Source organism: Lynx rufus, unplaced genomic scaffold (genome assembly GCF_022079265.1).
Source record: "Lynx rufus isolate CCGP_SWC_20201006 ecotype Redwood Valley unplaced genomic scaffold, mLynRuf1.p SCAF_8, whole genome shotgun sequence".
Taxonomy (NCBI): domain Eukaryota; kingdom Metazoa; phylum Chordata; class Mammalia; order Carnivora; family Felidae; genus Lynx; species Lynx rufus.
Genome location: NW_025814896.1, coordinates 87367587 through 87380179, shown reverse-complemented (window position 1 = coordinate 87380179; position 12593 = coordinate 87367587). Strand labels below are relative to the sequence as shown.

General features: G+C 43.4%; 1 long non-coding RNA gene across 12 annotated transcripts in view; it reads left to right on the top strand.

The window, feature by feature from the left end:
* The window catches only part of LOC124503230 (uncharacterized), a 103609-nt gene that overhangs the window by 25492 nt on the left and 65524 nt on the right, over positions 1–12593 (top strand). For 5 of the 12 annotated variants that reach the window (XR_006960128.1, XR_006960127.1, XR_006960139.1 and 2 more), the window contains 2 exons: positions 2837–2974; positions 5164–5323. This is a non-coding gene — a long non-coding RNA (uncharacterized LOC124503230). Of the gene's footprint in view, positions 1–2836; positions 2975–5163; positions 5324–6743; positions 6940–8488; positions 8684–12593 lie in introns of those variants that run through there. The other 7 variants (XR_006960129.1, XR_006960132.1, XR_006960133.1 and 4 more) reach the window with 3 other exon arrangements.

Genomic DNA, 12593 nt, shown 5'->3' with positions numbered 1-12593 from the left:
GGAAAAGGATGAGGAAGGAAGGGGAGAGTTAAATAACTTGTGGGGGGTAGGTGGATTTGTGGTCCTTAAATCTTTTCTGGAACGAAGTGTAGGTGTGAGGAGGAAGTGAGTGAGTGGGGAGAATAAATAAAGGCTACTGGTACCACTTGTCTGGCACTCAGCCTGGACCCCTGCTTAGTATTATCATGTTCTTTCTGTGTTGTTTTTCTTCTCCTTTTTAAAGCATAAGTGTGTATGCACATGTAATTTCATGTCAGTGGAATCATACCTTAATACTGTTTTTCTTACTTATACTGTTTTGTAATTTTCTTTCATTTTTTCTCCAGCTTTATTGAGATATAATTGACAAATGATTATCACAATATGGTTATCGCCTGACGTAGTTACCTATTTTTGTGTGTGTGTGGTAAGAGTCATTTTATAATTTGTTATAGACACTTTATCATGTAAATAAATATAGAATAAATGGCTAAATTATATTTCTATTTTTTAAATTAAGTTTATTTTTGTGAGAGAGAGAGAGAGAGAGAGGGAGGGCAGGCAGGCCCATGTGTGGGAGGGGCATGGCAGGGGGAACAGAGGATCCGAAGTGGGCTCTGTGCTGACAGTGGAGAGCCTGATATGGGGCACGAATTCATGAATCTTGAGATGATGGCCTGAGCGAAGTTGGACGCTTAACCGACTGAGTCACCCAAGTGCCCCGCTAAATTATATTTTGTTGTATGGATGTACCATAATGCATTTTATTCTTCAGTATTGAATATGTTTATCTCATTTGTTATCAATGGGCCCTTCCCTGACCCCCTTACTTAAAATTGTAGCAAACCCCCTTTCTTTCCTTTCTCCCTTCTCTCCTTTATTTTTGTCTATAGCATTCAGCACCATTTGGTACATACTTTTCTTATTTATTATTGCCCACCACCCTCCATTAGAATGTAAGCTCCATGAAGACAGATTTTTTTTTTTTCTTTTTTTATTCACTGCTCTGTAGCTGTTGCTTGAAAACAGTTCCTGGTACACAATTGGTACTTGATAAATATTTGTTGAATGAATGAATTTGTTGGACTTTTGGTGTACTTGTTGGGCTTTTTTTTTTTAAGTTTATTTTATTTTGAGAGAGAGCACACATGCATGTGCGAGCAAGGAAGGGGCAGAGAGAGAGGAGAGAGAAAATCCCAACAGGTTCCATGCTGTCATGCAGAGATCTTTGGCGGGCTCAATCTCACAAGTGGTGAGGTGATCTGAGCCAATATCAAGAGTCAGACACTGAGCTGACTGAGCCACCCAAGCTCCCCTTTGTTGGGCTTTTTTATTTTATTATTTTATTTTTTTTTCAACGTTTTTTATTTATTTTTGGGACAGAGAGAGACAGAGCATGAACGGGGGAGGGGCAGAGAGAGGGGGAGACACAGAATCGGAAACAGGCTCCAGGCTCCGAGCCATCAGCCCAGAGCCTGACGCGGGGCTTGAACTCACGGACCGCGAGATCGTGACCTGGCTGAAGTCGGACGCTTAACCAACTGAGCCACCCAGGCGCCCCTGGGCTTTTTTAAAATTGTTTTAATGTTTATTTATTTTTGAGAGAGAGAGAGACAGAATGTGAACAGGGGAGGGGCAGAGAGGGGGCAACACAGAATCTGAAGCAGGCTTCAGGCTCTGAGCTATTAGCACAGAGCCCAGCGTGGGGCTCAAACTCACAAACTGCCAGATCACGACCTAAGCCAAAGTCAGACAGTTAACTGACTGAGCCACCTAGGCACCCCTGTTGGGCTTTTTATTTGCAGTTTTTTAGTAATCTCTGCATCCAGCATGGGGCTTCAACTCACGACCTCAAGATCATGCGTCGCTCTCGACTGAGCCAGCCAGGAGCCTTCTTTGCAGCATTTATGTCATTATGTGCATTCTGTGATAAACACCCTGTACATAATCTTTGTACACTTGTCTACTTACCTTCTTAGGATGAATTCTAAGAAATAGAATGGCTGATTTAAAAGATATACACATTTATTAAATTTTTTTTTATTATTTTTTAATGTTTATTTATTTTGGGGACAGAGAGAGACAGAGCATGAATGGGGGAGGGGCAGAGAGAGAGGGAGACACAGAATCGAAGCAGGCTCCAGGCTCTGAGCCATCAGCCCAGAGCCTGATGCGGGGCTCGAACTCACGGACCGCGAGATCGTGACCTGAGCTGAAGTCGGACGCTTAACCGACTGAGCCACCCAGGCACCCCAAATTTTTGAAAAATGTTTATTTATTTTTGAGAGAGAGAGAGACAGAGCATAGGGGCAAAGAGAGAGGGAGACACAGAATCCAAAGAAGGTTTCAGGCTCTGAGCTGTTACCACAGAGCTCGACACAGGGCTTGAACCCACCAACCATGAGATCATGACCTGAGCCGAAGTTGGGCATTTAACTAACTGAGCCACCTAGGTGCCCCAAGGATATACACATTTAAAATGTTGGTTCATGGAACCAAACTGCCCTTAAGAATGTTAACTTCTAGGGGCACCTGGGTGGCTTGGTTGGTTATGTGATTGACCCTTGATTTAGGCTCAGGTCATGATCTCACAGTTTGGTTGGTGAGGTCAAGCCCCACTTCAGGCTCTACGCTGACAGTGCAGAGACTGCTTGGGATTCTCTCTCCCTGTCACTCTCTCCCTCTCCTTCTCACACTTGTGCACGTGTGTTCACTCTTTCTCCCTGTCTCTCTGTCTCTCTCAAAATAAATATTTTTTTAAAAATGTTAACTTCTTCCAACAGAACATGAGATTGTCTATTTCCCCACATTATTAGTAATACTGGGTTGTATGTTTTTCATCTTCCCCATTTGACAGGTGAAAAGTGGTCTTGTCACTCTAATATGGTGGTTGAGAATGTGACTCTGATATGATGTGATGTGATATGGTATATGATTCTGGAGCCAGCCTGCTGGGGCCTGAATTCGGACATAACCACTTACTGTGTGACCTTGGGTAAGTCATTTAACTTCTCTATCCCTCAGTTTCATCTTTGATAAGGTAGGTATAATAATAGCTCATATTTCGTGAAGAATAAATCAGTTAATCTAAAATGTTTCAAATAGTCATGGAGATATGTCACTCAAGTATTTAAAAAAAAATTTTTTTTTAACATCTATTCATTTTTGAGAGATGGAGAGAGAGCATGAGTGGGTAAGGGGCAGAGAGCGAGGGAGACACATAATCTGAAGCAGGCTCCAGGCTCCAAGCTGTCAGCACAGAGCTCAAACCCACGAACTGTGAGATCATGACCTGAGCTGAAGTCAGATGCCTAACTGACTGAGCCACCCAGGCGCCCCTCACTAAGTATGTTTTAATGTTTCTTTGTATATTAAAGATTGAATATCTTTTCAAATGTATTTTTGACGTTTATATTTTTTGAGTCATTGATCCATGTCCTTTGCACATTTTTCCAGTATTATTTTCTTAATAATTCGTAAGAGCTAAAGTGTTGACCATTATATATGGTGCAGAATTGTCCCCGGTTTGTCATTTGTCTTTTGACTGTGTTTATGCAGTTTTTTGTTGTTGTTGGGAAATTCTGCATTTTTAGGTGGTCAAAATAATCTTTTCTTATAGTTTTTCCTACTGCTAGGCCAATATTTAGAAAAGGCATGCTTCCCTACCTGAAAATTATAAAAAATAGTTATTCATTCTCTTTGAATACTTGGGGTGTGTGTGTGTACGCGTGTGCGTGTGTGTGTGTGTGTTTAAACTTAATCTTTTTTTTTTTTTTTTTTAATTTTTTTTTTTTTCCAACGTTTATTTATTTTTTGGGACAGAGAGAGACAGAGCATGAACAGGGGAGGGGCAGAGAGAGAGGGAGACACAGAATCGGAAACAGGCTCCAGGCTCCGAGCCATCAGCCCAGAGCCTGACGCGGGGCTCGAACTCACGGACCGCGAGATCGTGACCTGGCTGAAGTCGGACGCTTAACCGACTGCGCCACCCAGGCGCCCCTAAACTTAATCTTTAAGTCTTTGATCCATCTGGAATTTATTTTGATATGAAGATAGCAGTAGATATCTGGCTCTATTTCTTTTCAGTTGTGTACTGTCCCAAACCTGTTTATTAAAAAAGAAAGAGATGGGGCGCCTGGGTGGCACAGTCGGTTGAGCGTCCGACTTCAGCCAGGTCGCGATCTCGGGTCCGTGAGTTCGAGCCCCGCGTCAGGCTCTGGGCTGATGGCTCAGAGCCTGGAGCCTGTTTCCAATTCTGTGTCTCCCTCTCTCTCTGCCCCTCCCCCGTTCATGCTCTGTCTCTCTCTGTCCCAAAAATAAATAAACGTTGAAAAAAAAAATTTTTAAAAAGAAAGAGCAGCAGCCTTTAATCTTTAATCTTCCTTCCCCTAATTTGAAAGTAAGATATCCTAGAGATAGCAAATCTCCATTTCAGAGAATGAATTTCATGTTTGGACTCAGTAGTCATTCAGTTGCCAAGCTGTGGGATGAATATGCTGTGTAAAGCAGTTTGGGATCAGAACTCACAGCTTGACTCTAAGTGATGAGACTGCTGCATTCACTAGTGTAGGCTTCTCTGCTGGCTCTTCTTTGGAGGCTCCTTCTAAATAGGTCCTACTTTGAGGACTGCTTTGAAGGGGCTATTGTTAATTTGGAATGGCAAATTCTGTGTCTTTCAAAAAACAAATGAAGTAATTGTAGTGGATGTTTCCTCACTCCAGCCCAGAGTATTGGTAGGGTATTTATAGGGGGTATTGAATGGTAATGAACCCATTGTCTTCTACCTGTGTCCTCAGGTAGAGCAGGTCATTTTGGAACTCTTGTTCCATCTAGTTTCTTGCCTCTGACTCAAGATGGAGGGAGAGTGGGTCTTATATAACAGAGTGTTCACATATCCCATGGCAGCTGTCATCTGCTAAAGATGATGAAGAAGGGTAGCTAATTCTTACAGGGCATATGTTATGTGCCAGCAGCTGTTCCAAGCACTTTACATATATAAAGTTTTTATGAGATAGGTGTTCTGTACTGGGTTGAATAGTGTCTTCCCAACAGTTCATGTCCACCCAGAACCTATAAATGTGATCTTATTTGGAAGTAGGATCCTTGTAGATGTAATCAAGTTAAGATGAAGTCATACTGGATTAGGATGGGCCCTAATCTAGTGACTGGTGTTCTTATATGAAGAGGGAGACACAGAGAGAGAAGATGTCTGTATGAAGATGGAAGCAGAGATTGGAGTTGTGCTGCCACGAACCAAGGGATGGCAAGGATTACTGGCAACCACCAGAAGCTGGAAGAGACAAAGATTCTCCTCTGGAGCCTTCAGAGGGAGCATGACCCTGCTGAAACCTTGATTTTGGACTTCTAGCCTCCAGAACAATGAGAGAATAAATATCTTTTGTTTGAAGTCACCCAGTTTGTAGTGTTTGTTACAGCAGCCCTGAGAAACCAAACATGCTCTTTTATCATCTTCTTTTTCGAATAAGGAAACAGGCCCAGAGAGGTTAGATACTTTGAGATCTCTGTAGGCCACTGCTCTGCTGGCTGGGCACTTACTCTGAAGCTCCTCATGTTGCTGTTGTCAGCTCTGCACCACGACCATTACACCTTTTGGTAGTGCTGGGGCTGAGCTGAAGGAATGGCTCCTCCTCTAACACAGCAGGCCACAGCCCTTCCCCATTCTTGCCTTCTTCACACCCTAAAGCAGAAACTCCTCTCAGGAGGCTTCTGACTGTAGCCTGATCATTTCCGCAGGTTGCTTCCCAGCCCCACTCCTCCAGGTGATACCAGGCTTTTATTATTTTTTAATTAAAAAAAATTTTTTTAAATGTTTATTTTGAGAGAGCATGAGCAGGGGAGGGGGCAGAGAGAGGAGACAGAGGATCTGAAGCCGACTCTGTCTGTCAGCATGGAGCCCAACACAGGGCTCGAGCTCATGAACCATGAGATCATGACTTGAGCCGAAGTTGGACACTTAACCAGCTGAACCACCCAGGTGCCCCTGGGTTTCTATTTTTCATTTCCATGCAGTGTTAGAGAAATGTGGGTGACATTTGGGGGGAGTGTCACTCAGTTTCTAACAGTTTTTATGTTTCCCATTTCTGGCCTGCTATACTTCCTAGAACTCCTGTCAGTAGATGACTCAAGTCTTGGTGTGGATTTTTGTTTTCGTTTTTGAGCTTCAGGATATCACACACAGCTCAGATGGCAGATACCACAGTTCATGGCTGTGAGCAGAGAAGGAGCAGCATCATGGCCACATTGGCTCTGAGGGCCCTGGTCACCTGTTTTTGATAAACCGAACATACCACAGTGGCTCTGTCCTTTGCCAAAGTGAGTGGGGGATAAGGATGTCCTCTGACCCAGCCCGGCTACCTAAACAGCTCCTTATTTGCCCATGGTCTCTTTTGCTGGCATCCCAGAAGGGATCTCCTTCCTCAGCATCTCATTGCTGGCTGCAGAATTTTGCCTATTTTCCAATTTGGACCTTTTGCTTTGGGTCCTGCTCTTACTCTTAACAACTCTCACTAGGCTGAGCTCCAGGAACTCAGGAACCATATTTGTTTTGTTTGCTGCTATATCCTAGGAATGAGGAAAAACCTGGTACTTACTAGCCCTCAAGAAATGTATATTGAATGAAGAAATGAAACAATATTAAACACAAAATAAGTATAAGGAAAATCCAGCAAAATTCTGATTTTTACCATGATGACTAATTAGATCAATATAATTTGAAATATCTGTTTTTGTCTCTGCTTTTCCAGTTCTCTAAGCACATGCTATTGGATAATCCTGCCTGGATCAGTCCTTTCCACACCTTGGACTTCACCTTCTTTTCCTCTTTATTCTATCTGCTAAAGTTGCCAGCCAGCCTCTTTCACCCCAGAGGGGGATCCGGCTCCTGAAATCCCAGCCTATGCCAGTGCCTCATGCTTCCTGGGGGCTTGCCAAGAAAGTCAAGTAAGTAGAACATGCACGTTGCTAAAGAGTACCTCAGAGAACTCCCATACTGAATTGTGATTTATAGGCAGCATAGTACATTGTGCCAAGTGATTACACTTAGGCCTTTTTTAGTTGTAATAATCTGCTTCTGTGATCCTGTATGTGGAAAGCCCAGAAGTGTCTCTGTGGTCCTCCTTTCTGGATCACTAAGAAGTCAAGACACAGTCCCACTCTGCCACCTGTATTAATCTGACTGTTGAAACCATTCAGAGAAGCAAGATATGTTTCTGGAAGTAGAGCCCAGGCCTCCTACAGGCTATTCTAAGGCTGTAACTGTGATCAAATCTGTTGCTGCTTCATTTAAAAGAACTTAGAATAGTGTTGGAAACATCATAGGATTAAAGCACCACTGTAGCTTCTTGGCTAAGGAAGTGGTGTATGGTGGCCAGAGAAGATGTGGTAGCAAAGGCTCCCGAGTTCTTTTCTGGACCTGTTGATTTGAGGTGAGACATTTGACAATCGGAGATGATGTCCTTTAGCTCTCATGGTTTCTCATCTTCAACACAGAGTGATGTGGGTGGGCCATGCTTGTAGAGAGAGAGGCTGACAATGTGATCTAGAAAAGCTCATCATTAGGTGTCCTTCCTTTCATTTGAATTTCTAGTTCTATTTTTATTTTATTATTTTTTTTTAGTTTTTAAAGATTTTTGTTATTTTAAGTAATCTCTGTACCCAATGTGGGGCTTGAACTCACAACCCCGAGATCAAGAGTCGCACTCTCCACCAACTGAGCCTGTCAAGCACCTCTGTAACTCTTTTTTTTTTAAATGTAGAAATCCTACACGCACAGAATTAATATAGGAACCCAGCAACATCCACATTTTACTTGAATTCATTTCATCAGAATTGCTTTCCTTTTAATAGTGTGATTAGATCAGTTCTAATGGAAACTGATAAGGCTTAGGAAAAGAAGGTAGGTTTGTGTGGGGCACACACCTTGGCCTTGGACAGCTAGAGAATAACATTAGGGCACCAGGTACATGATGAACTAGATGGGAGAGAACAAACTCTTTATTCCTGGAGAGCCAGGCATGTGTCAGACGCTTTTCATATGTTTTCTTTTTTTTTTCTTCTTTTTCTTTTTCATATGTCTTCTTACTTAATTATCATAATGGAAACCAATGAAGTATCATCTTCATTTTTTCACATGGGCAAGCTGATAGTCAAAGAAGTTATGTAACTTGCCCAATGTCAGACAGCTAATAAAAGGCTGAGCTAGGATTTACTTCTCCTCAGGTCTGTCCAGTTCCAAAGCCCATGCTGTTTTCACAGAGCTTGTCTGTCTCTGACAAGATTTAAGGAAAGAGGGTAGGGAAGGCAGAGAAGATGGGAGAGATGCCATCTTTCTCTGCCTCACAGTTTTACTTGTTGAGACGTGTTTAGCCAGAGCATCTTGTTTATAGAATGCTAGGTTCTATATATAGAGATGCTGCAACAACATATGTGGGAAAGATACCAATTGGCTCTAGGGGAGGATTTTAAAAAAGTCTTTGTTCTTTACCTCTAGGTCTTCATTGCAGTGTAATCCACAAGTGTCAAAACACCACTGGTAACTCTGGTTTACTGCTTAAGAGGCACTTATCCTATTCTCCAGATAACATTTATTGATGTGTCCCAAGGAGTAAGCTATGATGGGGGCAGAGGTGAGGGTGTGGTGTGCCCTTACTGTATGTACTGGAGCTGGTGGCACCTGTTATGTGACTATTATGGTGAATTATTACTGAGTAAACAAGAGGTGTCTCTCTTTTGCCTTTCTAAGGGAGACCAGATGGCAGTGGTTGCTGGCTTAGGTCCAGGGGAGCCTGGCCTCTGGGCTGGCAGAGGAGACAGCTTGAGTGTGTCAGGTGATGGAATAAGAAGAAACAAGCCTGGATTGTCAAGTGGTATAATTTCAGGGGCACCAAGAATGTGTCCTGCCCCTCTAAGACTTACTTCAGCTCTTTGCTAGTGCTTGGAATTCAGCAAGTGAAATTTATTTCCCTTAATTTAAGTCTTTGAGACCCTATTAAAAACGAAGATATGAAGAATTTAGGCATGATGTTGTCTGGAGAATAGCTGACAGGCAGAATGTAACAAGGAGTGTGATGGTCTGTGGTTTGCTGTGATGTCCTCAGACAAGACTGGCATAGATCTTAGGAAGTAGGAGGCAGCTTCCCAGAAGTGATGTAAAATGGTGGCGCAAAAGAGGCTGCTGATGACAACATGGGCAGGGCACTTCCTCAGAGGCTGCTGGTCGCAGACAACTTCTGGTCTTGATTTCCCAATATGTTGTGCTGAGATAGGGCTTTACCAGAAAGCAAAATAAGCCACGTAAAAAGGAATGACAAAGCATTTGGGGTGTCCATGCAAAGGTGCAGTTCCCCCTTGTCCACTAACTTTGGTGGAGCCAGAATAACTAATCCAGAGGCTGCCAGCATAGAGCCTTTGCTTCAGATCTACAGCTTTTTTGGCTTGAATTCCTCCAAAGAGAGCTTTTCTAGTTGACTGTTCATCATCTTTCTTCTAGCACTGCTCTCAAACTGCCTTAGTAATCTAATTCTCACATCTTTTCTCCCCCAGGGAGTCTTCGACAGAAGCAACTTAAATCTTCATACCTTTCCCAGCTCCTCACAGTTGGGTTCATGGATGCCCTTCACCCACTTGCTTCAACTTCTACTCTATCCATGTTCCTACCCTAAGTGTAGAGCATTTTGTTTTGGATCAGACTTTTGGCTTCATTCAGGCCTCTGGGGTCCTTCCAACACATTTCCCAGAAGGCTGTTCTAGGAATGGTCTCCACCCCTCACCTCCTGAAATTTGACAGGGTCTGGACCTCTCTTCTTTGTGAAATTAGTGCAACTCTGTGGAAGTGTCTGGATATATCACACCCCTTCCTGTCTCCCCAACCACCACACCCATACAGAAGATCTAGTGATGTAGCTAGGATCTGCTGATCACCAGGACTTTGTAGCCAGTGCCCCCAGCAGGGAGGGACTCCTGGATAGGTTTACTATACTGTGAACGACACCTATGTCCAATACTCTCTGCCTCTCTTCCATCTCACCTTTATTTTGTCTTTTCCCTAAGAAGACAAAGATCTGTCCAGTTGTCCTGCCTTGACCCCCTAGTCTTATCTTGGACTAGAACTCTGCTGTCAACCCCTCAACAGGGGCTGGGGCTTTTGCTTTCCAGCCTCTCTAAGGTCAGGTCACTTCTCTGATACTAGAGACTTTTCTTTTTTTTTTTTTCTTTTTTTTTTTTGTAATGTTTATTTATTTTTGAGACAGAGAGAGACAGAGCATGAACGGGGGAGTGTCAGAGAGAGAGGGAGACACAGAATCTGAAACAGGCTCCAGGCTCTGAGCAGTCAGCACAGAGCCCGACGCGGGGCTCGAACTCACGGACCGCGAGATCATGACCTGAGCCGAAGTCGGACGCTTAACCGACTGAGCCACCCAGGTGCCCCGAGACTTTTCTTGTATCTAGGCTTTGGTAGTTAGAGTCTTGCCCATGCACAGATCTCCCAGTTGTTGACCACCCTGAACTTTGCCTACTGCTCTTTGGGCTAATTGGATGTCATGCTGGTCTGCTCAGCTGCACTTCTGGAACAAGCTTCTTAGCTTAGTCAGGCCCTGTCCTGAATTTCATTCAAGTTCTCCTACTGCCTCTGCCTCAAAAACAGCTTTTAATATGTATTTATAAAGCTTCAGGGGCGCCTGGGTGGCTCAGTCGGTTAAGCGGCTGACTTCGGCTCAGGTCACGATCTCGCGGTCCGTGAGTTCGAGCCCCGCGTCGGGCTCTGTGCTGACCGCTCAGAGCCTGGAGCCTGTGTCGGATTCTGTGTCTCCCTCTCTCTCTCTGACCCTCCCCCGTTCATGCTCTGTCTCTCTCTGTCTCAAAAATAAACGTTAAAAAAAAAAAAAAGGCTTCAAAAGGGAAATAGAGAATATAACATTTTCCGAACTTATTTAACCAGAGAACCATTTTTTTGAAGGAATATTAAAATCTCACAGGATATGGTGTTTGGTGGAACACAGTTTTGGAAAGTATGAGGCTTTATACTAAAGGAATGGACATCAAATGGGAGGAATTCCTGGTGAAGGTAATGTGAACAGTCAGTGAAAAAACATTATTTGGGAGTAGTAAATCTCTCCTGGTGCTTTTCATTCAACAAATGCCCACTGAGCACCTACTATTTACCAGTCTTTCTGATGGAATCACATAATGTATTTGACTACTTAACTGTGTGTCTGCATAAAGACAGCTCTGATCTGGAGCGGAGCTCTAAGGTGGGGAAGAGTAAGAATTCTACATTCTTTCTCCTTGTTCAGAGAACAAGTTTGGATGTTCGGATCTTCTTCCTTTTTCCTTCAGATACAGGAAGTAGTGAATGGGGTGATACCATCATCAGCTTCTAGATCCAAGGAAGGAGGCTTCTCTAAGGCTTTTTTCCGCAGGTTTGAGGTCTTCAAGGATTTTTCTAGCACTCCTGAACACCCCTTCGCTCCCACTCTGGCAATATTCATCTTAGCGTCAGTCTCAAGACTCACTGCTAGTTCAGGACTTTGACTTCACATATAGGATCAGTGCCAAGTGGGATAGAATGATTATGACATTGTAAATTTTCTGCTTTTCCTGTGAAATCCCTCTATAGCTCATCGGCATGCCAGACTATTTTTTTTTCCCCCAATCCTTATCTCCCCAGTGGAGATAAACCCATGCACTGTGGGCAGGGCAGTCTTTCAGGTGGAGAGCATTTAAATCTGGCAGGTAGGTGACCAAGTGCCAGGAGCTCCAGCCTGCAGAGCTGGTAACCAAAGAGGAAGCTAGCCACTTCCTCTGTATGCTATTGTCAATCAGGACAACCAGGAAAAGACCGCTTGAAACAGAAATCTCCAACTAAGACTCCTGATTAAAAAAATTTCTTTGAGACCCTGATGTATGTGTCTTTACTGTCATGAGTGAGATCTGTGACCAATCTTAACTCGGTTGGATGAGCTAATCATGAAACAAACTATACACAAAGGCTTAGCTTTGATCCTGCCCTTAGGTATGATGTTCTTTGAACATCCAACATAGCATCTTCCACCCACAAGCCCCACTCTGGAGGCCTTGGTCCATGGCCCTTGTCCATTCTGCCACTTCCTCTGAAATACTCTGGTTTTAACTGTGAAGATCAGGGAGTGGGCTCACAGCAAGGTTGAAAGAAGGCTTGAAATGGGCCTTTAGAGGTGTTCTGTAGAGCCAGTTATTTGGTCCATCTGTAGGTATTTATAAGTATTAGCACATGACTGTTTACAGACATGATAACCATAACTTCCTATAACTGCAAAGGCTTATTTTCTCCTACAGGCTTCCTACATGAAGACATTTCCTAAGAATCTATCCTTAGCCCCCTTTCCTCTCCCTTTATATACTATCCCTGGGTGATGTCACCTGTGCTTATGGTTTTAGCTACCACTGATATGTTAAAAACTCTTAAATCTCTCTTCTGAGTTCCTGACTTGTGATGACCAAACACAGTTGCCATCATAACCTGGTTCTTAAGGTATTTTATTATCGTTTTGTTTTTTTGTTTTTGTTTTTTGAGAGAGAGAGCATGCGCAAGGGAAGGGGAGAAGGAGAGAGAGAAT